Source organism: Thamnophis sirtalis, unplaced genomic scaffold (assembly GCF_051295495.1).
Source record: "Thamnophis sirtalis isolate CommonGarterSnake01/CBP01778 unplaced genomic scaffold, rThaSir2_p1.2 scaffold_7, whole genome shotgun sequence".
Lineage (NCBI taxonomy): Eukaryota > Metazoa > Chordata > Lepidosauria > Squamata > Natricidae > Thamnophis > Thamnophis sirtalis.
Genome location: NW_028261387.1, coordinates 26,939,013 through 26,951,284, shown reverse-complemented (window position 1 = coordinate 26,951,284; position 12,272 = coordinate 26,939,013). Strand labels below are relative to the sequence as shown.

Here is a 12,272-nt window from a genome sequence, read left to right as displayed (position 1 = left end):
CTGAACACCAGTGCTGCTTTCTTTCTTTCCTTTCCTTTTTTTTTTTAATATAACAGAAGCTCAAAATGGCACTTTAAAAATGTTATTTCAGAAGAAGGAAGGAAATAGAACTGTAAAGTATTGAATGAATACAATCATACAGTTTCAACATAAAACAGGAGGGCTGGAGAGAGGGAGGGAAGGAGGGAGAAAGAATGGATTAAAATTACTTCAGTGAGGATTTTTTTCCCCTCCCAATCTTGCACTGTATTATTCAGGTTAACCCAATGCTTTCCGATCCAGAGTTCTAAATTATATGGAAAATATTTAAAACAACACACTTTTTTATTTAAGAGCCCACAAACTCAAAATCTTAATTTTAGTATTAAAAATAAGTTTAAAATTCTTAAAATCAAAGTAGTTGGTAAAAAAGAAGATAAGAATGGAATGCTGAAGCACACGTGTTACATTATGGACATTGCAGTTAACTGTCCTTAAGTTAGATCTGCTAGAATATGAAACAATCAACAGTAAGTTTTGTGGACTAGCAGAAGAATGTGACATTACTGTAACTCATTAGGGTCCATATGTACTACAGTACTATGGTGCTGACATAACTGACTATAGTTATATATTATTATATGATTATAGTTATGACGCTATAGAGCACTGCACACCAGAAAAATTAGACACAAGGACAGTTTTTCCCTGAATGCCATCACTCTGCTTAACAACTAATTCCTATAACACTGTCAATAATTTACTAAAACTGTATTGCTATTATTCTTCTCTTCCTTCCTAGTATCTATCTCTCCCCACTTACGACTATAACTATGTTGCTTGTATCTTTCCATTTATATTGCTTTCATTTGTTTCCTAATTCAATTTGATAGCTTATTAGTAATCTTGACTATCACTAAGTGTTGTATCTTTTTATTCTTGATGAATGTATTTTCTTCTCCTTATGTACACTAAGAGCATATGGACCAAAGACAAATTCCTTGTGTGTCCAATCACACTTGGCCAATAAAGAATTCTATAGTACTACTGGTTAGGAATGAATGACTATTTTGCTCAGAAATCACTACCACCTCCAGGACAGCATAATTTTATTGAATCAATGGGTAAACCCAGACATGTTTGCCCTTTACCATCATAATTAGAATGTAGGATAGGTCTAATGTGCAATCACACAATTCAAATAGCAGCGTAATCAACCTAACTAGTAGACATAAATCTCATACATCAGGGGACAAGGTTGCAATAATCTTCTACAGAACTTGGCATTCATAAATAGGAACATTCATTTGATGAAGTTGAGAACATTTGGTGAAGTATTTGACTGAAACTGTCAAGGTCTAGGGAGGGCATAATTTTAATACTTGATTTCTCAGAACTCTAAGAGATACTCTGCCTCAGGACTCCTGATAAAAGGACAGAACTGGAATTTCAACTTCAATCCTGCAACTGGGACTGCATTGATAAAGTTTCCCACAGAGGTAAGCCAGTGATTGGGGGAATGTCAAGGAGGAAAAACTGCCTAAGGGGAATAATGAGAAGAGACAATTCTAGTTAAACCTACTAAAATAACAAGTTTTACAAACGGGGTGTAGATCAAGTGTCTTGTACAGAATGAAGGGTCCTAATTGCCCCCGAGCTTCAAATGTAAGTAAACTATTAATGAGGGCAGTGGGTTTTATAGGGATGTGTATGAGTGAGCATTAAGACAGTCTAGAATTTTGCAACTACCAGCTACTTATGAATTGATTTTCTTTGCAGAAATCTGAAACAGCGACAGGGGAAAAAAAAGTCATTGCCATCAGAAATCCACTGCAGCTCTCAACATAGATAGGTGAGTGCTACCTTACTACCTCATCTGTTACCTATAGAAAAACCACCAAACAGAAATTAAAAGGACAGGACCAAAGAAGAAATCACATCAGATAATGAGAACTTATTTGACCCTCCCTTCCACCTGTTTCAAATCACATCTAAACACAAGATCTACTGCATACAATGGTCATTGCTACTTCATGTGTATCCTTTCTCTGCAGGTAACCTGGCAAGCAGCAAATTAAGAGGCAAAGATGTTCACTGCTCTATTGTAAAGTGAGTATCAGGAAGCCAAACCTGAAGCAGAAAACAAGCAGTGGAATAATTCTCCTTTGACGCTGCTTCATGCTTTCTCCTTTCAGAAGTCCTGGGCTTGAATAAAGGACCTTATACAGGATGCGCAACTTACTGAACATGGAACAGCTGCAGCTGTTGTCTTTCTCTCTATCATACAGATGGTTTTAGAGCTGTGGCTCCTTGTATAAGGCTGTCAGGATTTTCCAGCTTAACCAATATTGTTCAATAAAAACTATATTTTGCCTCTATTGACATGAGAAATAGCTGTTTCTTTCCAGTTATTCACTACAGCTTTGGGCAGTGGAATAGGGCATATAGATTTGAACAGATGCTGGGCTTCTCTAATGTGTTTTAGTAGAGTAATCACAGAAATATCCAAAATGAGAAGAAAGATATTGTGGGACTAAAGACTTTAATAGATCAATTATATGTCTCTCTTCACTACTTGATATAATAAACCAAGTGTGTCTGTATGAGGCAACGGAAGGATGAGGAAGACTGATAGCACTTAATAGGTAGTCATATTCCATGTTAGAAAAACAACAGCATAAAAAATATAGCAATGAAACACTGAGGGCTGAGGAAGAATTTTTATTCCTCTCAATATTGTCCTAAGTACTGAAAAGTGTGATTTACAGTAATTGGAGATGGTCTTAGCCCTTTGTGACACCTCTAAGGACAGCTAATGAGTACAGTAGATATTGGATATCTCTACTATTACAATAGAGATATCTTTGGGGAATTGATAGGTACAAGAGCCATATATATATATATATATATATATATATATATATATATATATATATATATATATATATATATATATATATATATATATATATATATATATATATATATATATATATATATATATATATATACACACATACACACACACACACACACACACACACACACACACACACACACACACACACATACATACATATATATATATATGTCTAATATAGTCTACATTTGCATGGAAAAATTCAGGCATTCCTGATCAATTTGTATGTATCTGAATGCTGAAGTGAATAGGAACCAAGCATAATCTTTGTAATGCAAAATTAAACAACTTTCTTCAGATTTGAGTAGATATTTACTGTCTATATGCAATTCCTTGCAAATTAGAGGTAAATGTCTTTCACAGTCCTTAGATTTGAATGTTATTGATGAGCTGCATTAACAGCTCAGGCATACAGTATTATTGAAGGACTCTTACAGATGTTTCTTAAGAAGAAAAGTTCTACAAGGAAGAGTAGGGAAAAATTAAAAAATAAGAATAAAAAGATCTTTAGCTATGACAGGAAATATTTAAAAGTTATTATTTCCTCCAAACAGGCTGTTACTTAGTATTGATTGAAAAGGTGTTCACATTTTTACACCAGACATAATCAATGTTTCCTTGTTTCATTTCTCTAAATGATGTCACATAAATGGTATATATTTATATTTGTAGAAAGGTTATGTATTTAACTTTGAACCATATAATAATGATCTCAGCTTCTGTTCATGAAGCATATGGTATGGTCAAAAGTGCCTAAATGTTTGCATTTACACTTACACTTCACCACACATGATGTTCACAACAATGTACTCTATATGAGCCTGAACTTGAAAAGCACTTGAAAGCTGCAACTGGTCCATAGTGCAGTGATGTGGGCTATGTCTATGTAATACCACTGCTCTGTAAGCTGTACTGTTCCCAGTAGGCTATCAGGTGCAATTCAAGGTGATGGTCATCACCTACAAAGCTCTCCATGGCCCAGTGCATAAATAGTACATGGGAGTGACCTTGGGAAATGGGGAAGAGCCACAACCAGGCCAATAGCCATGTAAGAGACAGCTTTACCACTCAGCAAGTATATGGGCATGATAATGTCTCAGGAGAGACCATCCCTAGTTTCATTAGCTGTAAGAATGACAGCGAATAAATGCATTTTCAGATTTGCAAGATTCTGTTAATATAAACTTACAAAAAATAGAATGAATTCAACTAAGGTGTGCTATTTCTCCGGACTACTTCACCTGTCTATAGGGCCAGGCTATTTGCAAGATTGCCTTTCCCCCATTGTTTCTGCTTGTCCTACAGAGATTAGAGATGACATGTTCCAGGTCCTTTCTATTAAACAATGCCATCTTGTTGGGCTCTGAAATTGTGACTTATAAGTGGCAGTGCCTGACTTATGGAACACTCTTCCTCTGGAATTTTAAAAGACTTTGAACCTGTTATTTTTTGCATGACATTGAAGACCTGGTGTTTCTTGAGATATTCATCTCTCTCTGTTCTGACAGCTTAAGGGAAGGTAGACATTCTATCCCCGTGATGTCGAACCTATGGCCAGTATGTGAGGCGTTGCCCTGTTATCTGGCCAGCGCATTCTGACTTCAGCTGACTTAAGCCCTTTTTGGGGGGCATTTTTCACCCTCCCTAGGCTCCAGAGGCTTTATAGTTGCCTGGGGAGGGTGAAAACAGCCCCCGGCCCCTGGAGGCCCTTCTAGAGCACAGAAAACCAGCCCTATGGGCAAACTGGAATTTCAGAATGGATTTCTGTTTTGCTCATAAGCAAAAACAGCCCCTTGCCCCCCCTCCCCCCGCCTGAGTCCCTCCAGAGGCTTCAGGAACTTCCCTGAAGCCTCTGGAGCGCAAAAACCCGGCCTTACAGGCAAACCAGAAGTCACTTCTGGTTTGTCCGTAGGGCTGTTTTTCGTTCTCCAGAGCCTTCAGGGAAGCCTCCGGAAGGTCCCTGGAGGCTCTGGAGGACTAAAAACGGGCCTACGGACAAACTGGAAGTGACTTCTGGTTTCCTGTAGGGCCAAGTTTATGCACTCCAGAGGCTTCAGGGAAGTTCCTGAAGCCTCCAGAGGGCCTCCGGGGGGGGGCAAGGGGCTATTTTTGCCCTCCCCAATCTCTTATAAAGCCTCTGGAGACTGGGGAGGATGAAAAAAGCATGCCCAAAATGGGGGGAGTGCTGGTCACATGCACTGGGGTCATGTGCATTGCATTATGGGTGTGGCACACCTGCGCACAATGCCCCTGCACTCTCCCTGCTTTTGGCATGCCAGCCAACAAAGGTTTGCCATCACTGTCCTATACGATACTTTAGAGATTGCGCGGTTGCATATAACTGCAAAGTGGCACAATGTTTGATTTGTTATAGTTTATCAGATAGCTAGAAGTATATGGGATATTTGGAAGATTCATTATAGTGCATCTGATAGTTACAAATACAGAGGATATTTGTAGGGTCTCATTTTGAGCATTTGTGAGGAGTAAAAGCTTTATGCAGTGATTTTTTAATGTCTCAGTTTAGATGGTAGTTATCTACAGAAGTTAACATTGCTTTTCTATCTGTTTTCTTTCTCTGTTCTCATGCTAGTTTAACATTAGTGATCCAGAGATTAGGGTTGAAAATGCTTGAATTCCAAAAAATGTTCAATTTATGGCTGAAAATGTCTGAAAATTATCCAGACATAGACTTGAAAATATTTTATTTTTCTGAGTTGTATGCTCCCACTAATTGATAAAGCTGAAATACCAACTTCCAATAGACAAGGGGGAAGAAATTGCCTCTTCATGTTAATAATACTGTGTTTCAATGTCTGTTATCTTTTTTTTTAGATTATGTATATGGCAGATATCACATTGCTCTAAGTTTATAGATTGCATGATTGTTAATAAGACCAAAAGAATTGCCTTGCTAGATCAAGTGAAGACCATGGGTGGGATTCAGCCAGTTTGGACTGGTTCAGGTAAACCGTTACCTCCAACAATCAGCTGGGAGTGAACTAGTTCTCTCTGACGATCAGTTTGGCCCGCCCACCCGTCTCTGCGCTTTACTTACCTATAACCTCCCTGCTGATTCCTGCGGCAGAGCTTATTGCCATGGCTCAGCTGTTTTACTCCCCAGAAGTAATGTGGAAGGTTAGTTTTGTTAAAATTGTGTGCACACGTGTGGAGCATACTATTGTATACCGTATACCCAGCAACAGCCTGTGCTGCACCCTGATTGGCTGGACACAGCACAGCCTGTGATTGGAGGTTCTAGTGACAGTTAAATGACAGTTGGTACCTGAGAGTATAAATACAGTGACCGTTGTAACAGATTCTGAATCGCTGTCATCTCGCAATAAGCATCTTACTCTGATTCCATGGCTCCTGCGTCTTTCCCTCAACATATTCAACACATACACATGCGCAAAACATGCAATCACTGAACCGATTGTTAAACCAGCAGGATCCCACCACTGGTGAAGACTCATAATAGTCCAGCAGTTTATATCTCACAGTGATAAACCAGATGATTTTTGATTCCCATGCCACTCTTCCATTGTTGCTTTTCTTCAGAATATTTCTAATAGTTTCTAAGAGAAGTTTCTGTACTGCTCTTGACAAGAGCAGTACAGCTAGGTAGCTACCACCATGAAGATTTATCACCAAGTGAGTACACTATGAAAAGAAAAGTAGAATAATTTTAGTCTGGTCAGTCGTGCTTTGAGTGAGAACCATGGGTTGATTTTTTGGGGGGATGGGGGATAATCTATTGATTTGTTTTCTTGGCTGTCTGCAGTATTTTCAGGAGGCCTCTCCAATGCCAACATTCAAAAGCATCAATACTCTTCCTATCCTTAAATTCCAACTTTCACTTCCATGGGATGTCATGGAGAATATCATAGCTTCCACAATTGTGATCATTTTATGTATAGCCACAACAGTTTGACTGTCTTTTGGAAGGCCTTTGTGACTGTTCTACCAAGGTCTAGTTTGCAGAGTATTTCTTCACTGCTTTTACCTTTAGCCTTGAGGACTGATTATAAAAAACACAAGCACCCCTTTGATATCCTCCTTTCCAATTCTAAGGCTGGTTTGTTCTATCTGTTACCATTAGTTTGGTCTCTTTTTTATACTTAATTTTACTCCCATTTTTTTCACTTTGCTTCTTAACTTTTATTATTAGAGTTTGCAGACTCTTTATGGATTACTGGTTGCTTACAAGAATAAAAACAAAAACCCCCACATTCAAATGCCATAAGAAAAGCAGCCTTTTGGCAGCAACCATCATTTTGACCCTGGCAAAAGAAGGAGGTTCCAAGAGCTCTTTTGAATCCAGCCAGGGTGGGGCCAGACATATCTCAGAGTGAGGTAAGGGGGTGTTCGGTTTTATATATTCATAAACCCTACTGAGTTATTTAGGAATACTGTTTAGTAACTCTTACTAAAGAGTCACCTGATTGACAGATTAAGGGAACCTGTAAAAATATAAGACTGTGATGGTGAACCTATGGCAGGCGTGCCACAGGTGGCATGTGGAGCCATATTTGCTGACATGGCAGCCCTCAGCTCCCAGGCCAGCTAATTTTCTGCCTTCCAGAGGGCCAGGAGAGGCCGTTTTCACCTTCCCCAGGCTTCAGGAAAGCCTCCAGAGCCTGGGGAGGGCAAAAACCCCAGGCCGCACAGGTCACGCACGCATCCACAGTGGGGTGGGTCGCTTGCACAGGTGGGTGGGTGGGTCACTCACACATCCACATGTGGGTGGGCACGCACGCACTCATGATAGCGCATGCACACAGTTTAGGCACACCTTTAGAAAAAGGTTAGCCATCACTGGTTTATACTGTATAGTCCCAGCTGTTAGGGGAGGACTTGATTATCCATCAGTATCATTACCCTATAAGTCTCACAGTTGTGATAGAACGATAAGAGTAGATCTTTATTATCCTTTGGTGTGTGTGCATTCATGGATGTACCAGCCTTGGTAATTTTTGTTTTATTTTAAGGATTGAAAATGAGCCCAGGTGCAGTTAAGAATAGCTGATACCAAACAAACAGTAATTCACACTTAACATACGGGAAGGATAAAGCAATGTCATGTACATAAGCAAAAGACAACTGACATTAACGCAGCAGGCAAGGTGATTACTTAGCAATCTAGTAACTATATGTGATCATTATTGCTGGTTGGTGGGTTGTTTAAATGAGTACCTGAAGGTTAAGTAATAGCTGTAGGAGGGAGGAGAAGGGAATGGGGGGAGAAAAAGAAGAAAAGGAAAGGAGGTGATAAGAAGGTAGGCAGACGTGCATGAGAAGCTATGCGGATATCTTAAGAAAGAGATTATTTGTCTGTGTTTTAGTAAGTGATACTTATGGTCTTTGATTGTATTTGTTAGAGACTCCTGGGGAATAATAATAGATTTTGAGGGAATTCTTTTATTTCTTTAAATCGCCTGCTCTCAGATGAATGCTTTCATAAAATATCAGCTATTCTGACCTGTGTTAGCCTTTTTTTATCCTATTTTTGGGTCAATATGAATAAGACATTCACTGTGTAATAAACAAAGATACATTTAGGTCTACAAGGTTTTGATTTTTCCTATGTTATAGTTCAGAGTGTTCTTGTGTTATAAACAACATGGGAAGGGCTATACAAATTAGTGTTAAACAGAAGTCAACTGCTGTTTTCCAGAGTGTATCCAAAAGTTCTATTCAAATAGCTTCATCCAAAATATCTCTTAACCTTAATCTGCAATCATGATCTAAAATATAAAAACAGAGCTATTGATGTGAGATTTTGATTATCTGAATATATATTCACTGTGATAGGAGCCTCAATAATTCTGATATAATTGCTACATTTTTATTTTCTCTGAGCTGCTATCTTAAAATACGTAACAAAAATATTTGTAGATTCATAATAATGTCCATTTTACTTGTTTGTGACAAGTATTCATAAAAAATGATTGTGAAATGTTTATATGTATGAAGAAATTGTTCTATTTCATATTGTGTCATCTTGATAGAATAAATATGTATTTATCACTTTTGATTCTTGCATCAATGTGATTGAAAAGCATATTTATTATTTAGTTGTCCTGGCAATAGTGATCACTATCTCATTTAATTGAATATGTGATGGAGATATCTTCGCATATTTTTATTGATGCATGCGTAAGTGGAAATTTATTTAGGGAGTATGAGCACCAAATATATATATTGGTATCAATTTAATAGATTTGCAATTATTGAGGATAAAACTATAATATTTTTATTTCTTAACTTGAAGCAGTGGCTTCTCAAGTCTGAATAACTGATGCTAAACTCAAATTTGTTCTATGGGTTTCCAAAATTTAACTTGAAACAAAATACAACGTTATTTAAAACCATGTAATTTACATGTCACATACAAGGAAATTGCAAAATCTATTTTACTTTTTAAGTAATTCAATGCAAGATAAAAAATCAAACAAGATAGTATAGAAATGATAAATAATCTGTTAATACAAACTTGGTCTTGGAGTTTCCTATTTTGGTAGTTATTGTAACAAAATATGTTTAAAAACATTTTTATTAGGAGTACAATAGTGTAATTAATCAACTAACATTTTAAAAGCTGATTAAAAATTGGCATTTGAATTCAGAGCTTTAATTCTATTTTCCCTTGGCCAGATCTGTTAAAACAGAAGTGGAAATGTTTTTCTTGAAATTTGTCTTTGAGACCAGCAGAAAATTTAAAACGAGAGAGTTAATGAAACTGACTTCCAAGCCCTACTGAAGTTAATAAAAATACTTGCTTAAAATTGCTCCACTGATACTTGTAAAGTTAGGTTTTATAAATCTACCATTTTGTGAAAATTATCAGTGGTTAATAGACTGACTAATAGAAAAATAACACTTTCTTAGTAGCTTTTTTGGTTTCAAAATTTAAAGAAATCAGTTTGGTTTTCTCCCTATACCAGGTAACACTGTGTTTTCACAGCATTACCAGATGAATTCAAAAACAATTAAAGATGAAGTAATCAGAAATAAATATTCTAAACTGCCAGATCATATTGGTTGTTCCTTATTTTCTTAAAATATCTCTTAACTCTTTGTTATTTTTTTATTTAAAATTAAAATTAGTAACTAGGAATTTTAATATCAAATTTATAATTGATTTTGTTGATATTTTAATATGAATATTACTCAAGTATCCAACAGTTAGCTTCCTTTTTTTTGCAGAAACATAGCTTTTAACAGTAGCAATAACATTGTTAAATTCTGAAATGCATTCAGTCTGTTTTAAGTGTGTAATTCTGAAAAACGTTGGGAAGATCGAACTATCTTCTTATATTTCCATCCTTTAGTTAATAAGAGAAATACAGATTATAAATTCTTCAATGCAGATTGTTTTAGTCTTGTTTTTCTCCTTATAGCTGCTTGCTAATAGAGGCTAATGCTTACACATAAATCCTTTTTTTCCTCCTGTCTTGCTGTAGATATTCTATTTTTGTGAAATGTATAGGAAGTGTGTCTATACACTTAGATATTCAACTACATAATAATATTGAAAGGTAGATTATTGGTGGATCTAATCATTTTTTCTTGCACATACCTTCACCATACAGGGCAAGCAAGCAGCCTGTTATTATGAACTAAATAATGCAACCAGAGGTGGTTCTTTTTTTTCTTTTTGGCAGAACCTTCCCAAACCAGTCTGACCTAGCACCTAGCAATGTTCTTGGCTTTGCTCAGCAACAGCTTGGGAACCCAAATCTCCTTCTGAACCCAGATGGCAGTGTGTAGCCATATGTCAACAGCATATGCCACCCTGATTTCTTTTTTTAAAAAAATAATCACATCAATTCTGCCAGCTACACAAATGGATCTTAACCCATTGTGCAGCAAAAAAGTCTCTTCCCTGCCAATCCCATTTGTTCTCTATGGACATGTGTCTGCCCAGGCAGCATCATTGAAAAAGTGCAATTATAGCTGCTATAGCAACATTTTTTTAAAACAACCGTTCTGTTTCAGAGCCATTGTCAGACTTCTGTTGGCCTTGATGTTGGGGAGAGACAGAAAACTGGGGAGAAAGTTTATCCGTATTTGAGTTTTTGATTAGGAGCGGCAAATGGGCTTTTAATTTCTTCTTAGAATCTGTTCACTTTCAAACCAGTTGAACTGAATCTCTTAGAGCGAACCATTCTCCAATACAGAGCTACAGGGATTGCTTTTCCAGCCTCCATGCTGTTAATTGCTTTCACCAGTAATCCACAACCATTCAAACAGAACGACAAAATAAATATAAATTTGCTGTCCAAGTCAATATTTCCACAGTAAATATCCCAGCTGCAATAATCAAAACCAGCTTCCCCTAATATTAATGGTACAATTTCATGGTTACATTGAAATAGCCTTTGCAAACAGCAGCCTAATTTTGGATTAAGCAAAACAAGGAAGGCTGCACTGGGAAGTTGTTGTATCCTTATCGTCAACTGAAGCTTCAGTTTTCAGAACTGATGTTCCATTCCAATATGTTAAGTCGCACATTTTCTAGATTCGTCCAGACGTAAAATCTACAGTGAAGACATATGGGTTTATTCAATGATTATGATGAGATCCATACGCAACAAATTGTACAAAGAAATTGAGTGTCCGATGGATTAGAACAAAAGTTTTCACAGCCAATTTTTGTTAAATCCAATTTTGGATGAAAACTATTTATAGTAAATGCAAGAAAGAAGCACCCAGTATCTATGATATTTTGTTCTGTAGAAAATTAGCATATTTTTCGGAGTGTAAGATGCACCTTTTTCTCTCAAAAAAGAGGGTGAAAATCTGAGTGCATCTTATACACCGAATATAGCATTTTTGGCCTCTTTGCAAAAATGGCCATGCATAGCCTTTAGGAGGCTTCCAGAGTGCTCCTGGGGGCTGGGGAGGGCAGAAAAACAGCCCGTTTTTGCTCATTTTTGCCCCCCAGGAGTACTCTATAAGCCTCTTAAAGGCTATGCATGCCCTTTTTGTTGACAAAAAATGGGTCTCTTTGCGCAAACAATGGGTTGTTTTTGGGAGGTCTGCAGAGTGCAAAAACCTTTTTTTTAAATTTGCCTCTTTAAAATCTTGGTGCATCTTATACTCCCAAAAATGCAGTAGATGGTAAAAGACAATTATCAAAACCTTGATGATTAATGCTTCATGACCTTTGACAAGAGTTAGCAGCTACTGAGGTCTTTGTGGTAAAAACATTGGCTTCTGAAACTGACTCATACCCTCTACATATTTTCCTTTCCCATTTATCTTGGACATCCTGTTAATCCTTTTGAAAACTAAATTATTCCCACACCAGGATCAGGAAAGGGTTTTTAATTGTTAATGCGGGTTAACAATCTTCTTACATTTTATT

General features: G+C 37.1%; 1 protein-coding gene and 1 long non-coding RNA gene across 3 annotated transcripts in view; both read left to right on the top strand.

Moving 5' to 3' along the window:
* NFIA (nuclear factor I A) overlaps window positions 1-12,272 on the top strand; it is a 331,843-nt gene that overhangs the window by 126,750 nt on the left and 192,821 nt on the right. The window lies entirely within an intron of this gene.
* On the top strand, window positions 193-2,346 carry LOC148044577 (uncharacterized). The gene is made up of 3 exons (XR_015697262.1): window positions 193-1,831; window positions 2,034-2,088; window positions 2,175-2,346. It is a non-coding gene; the product is annotated as an uncharacterized LOC148044577 (long non-coding RNA).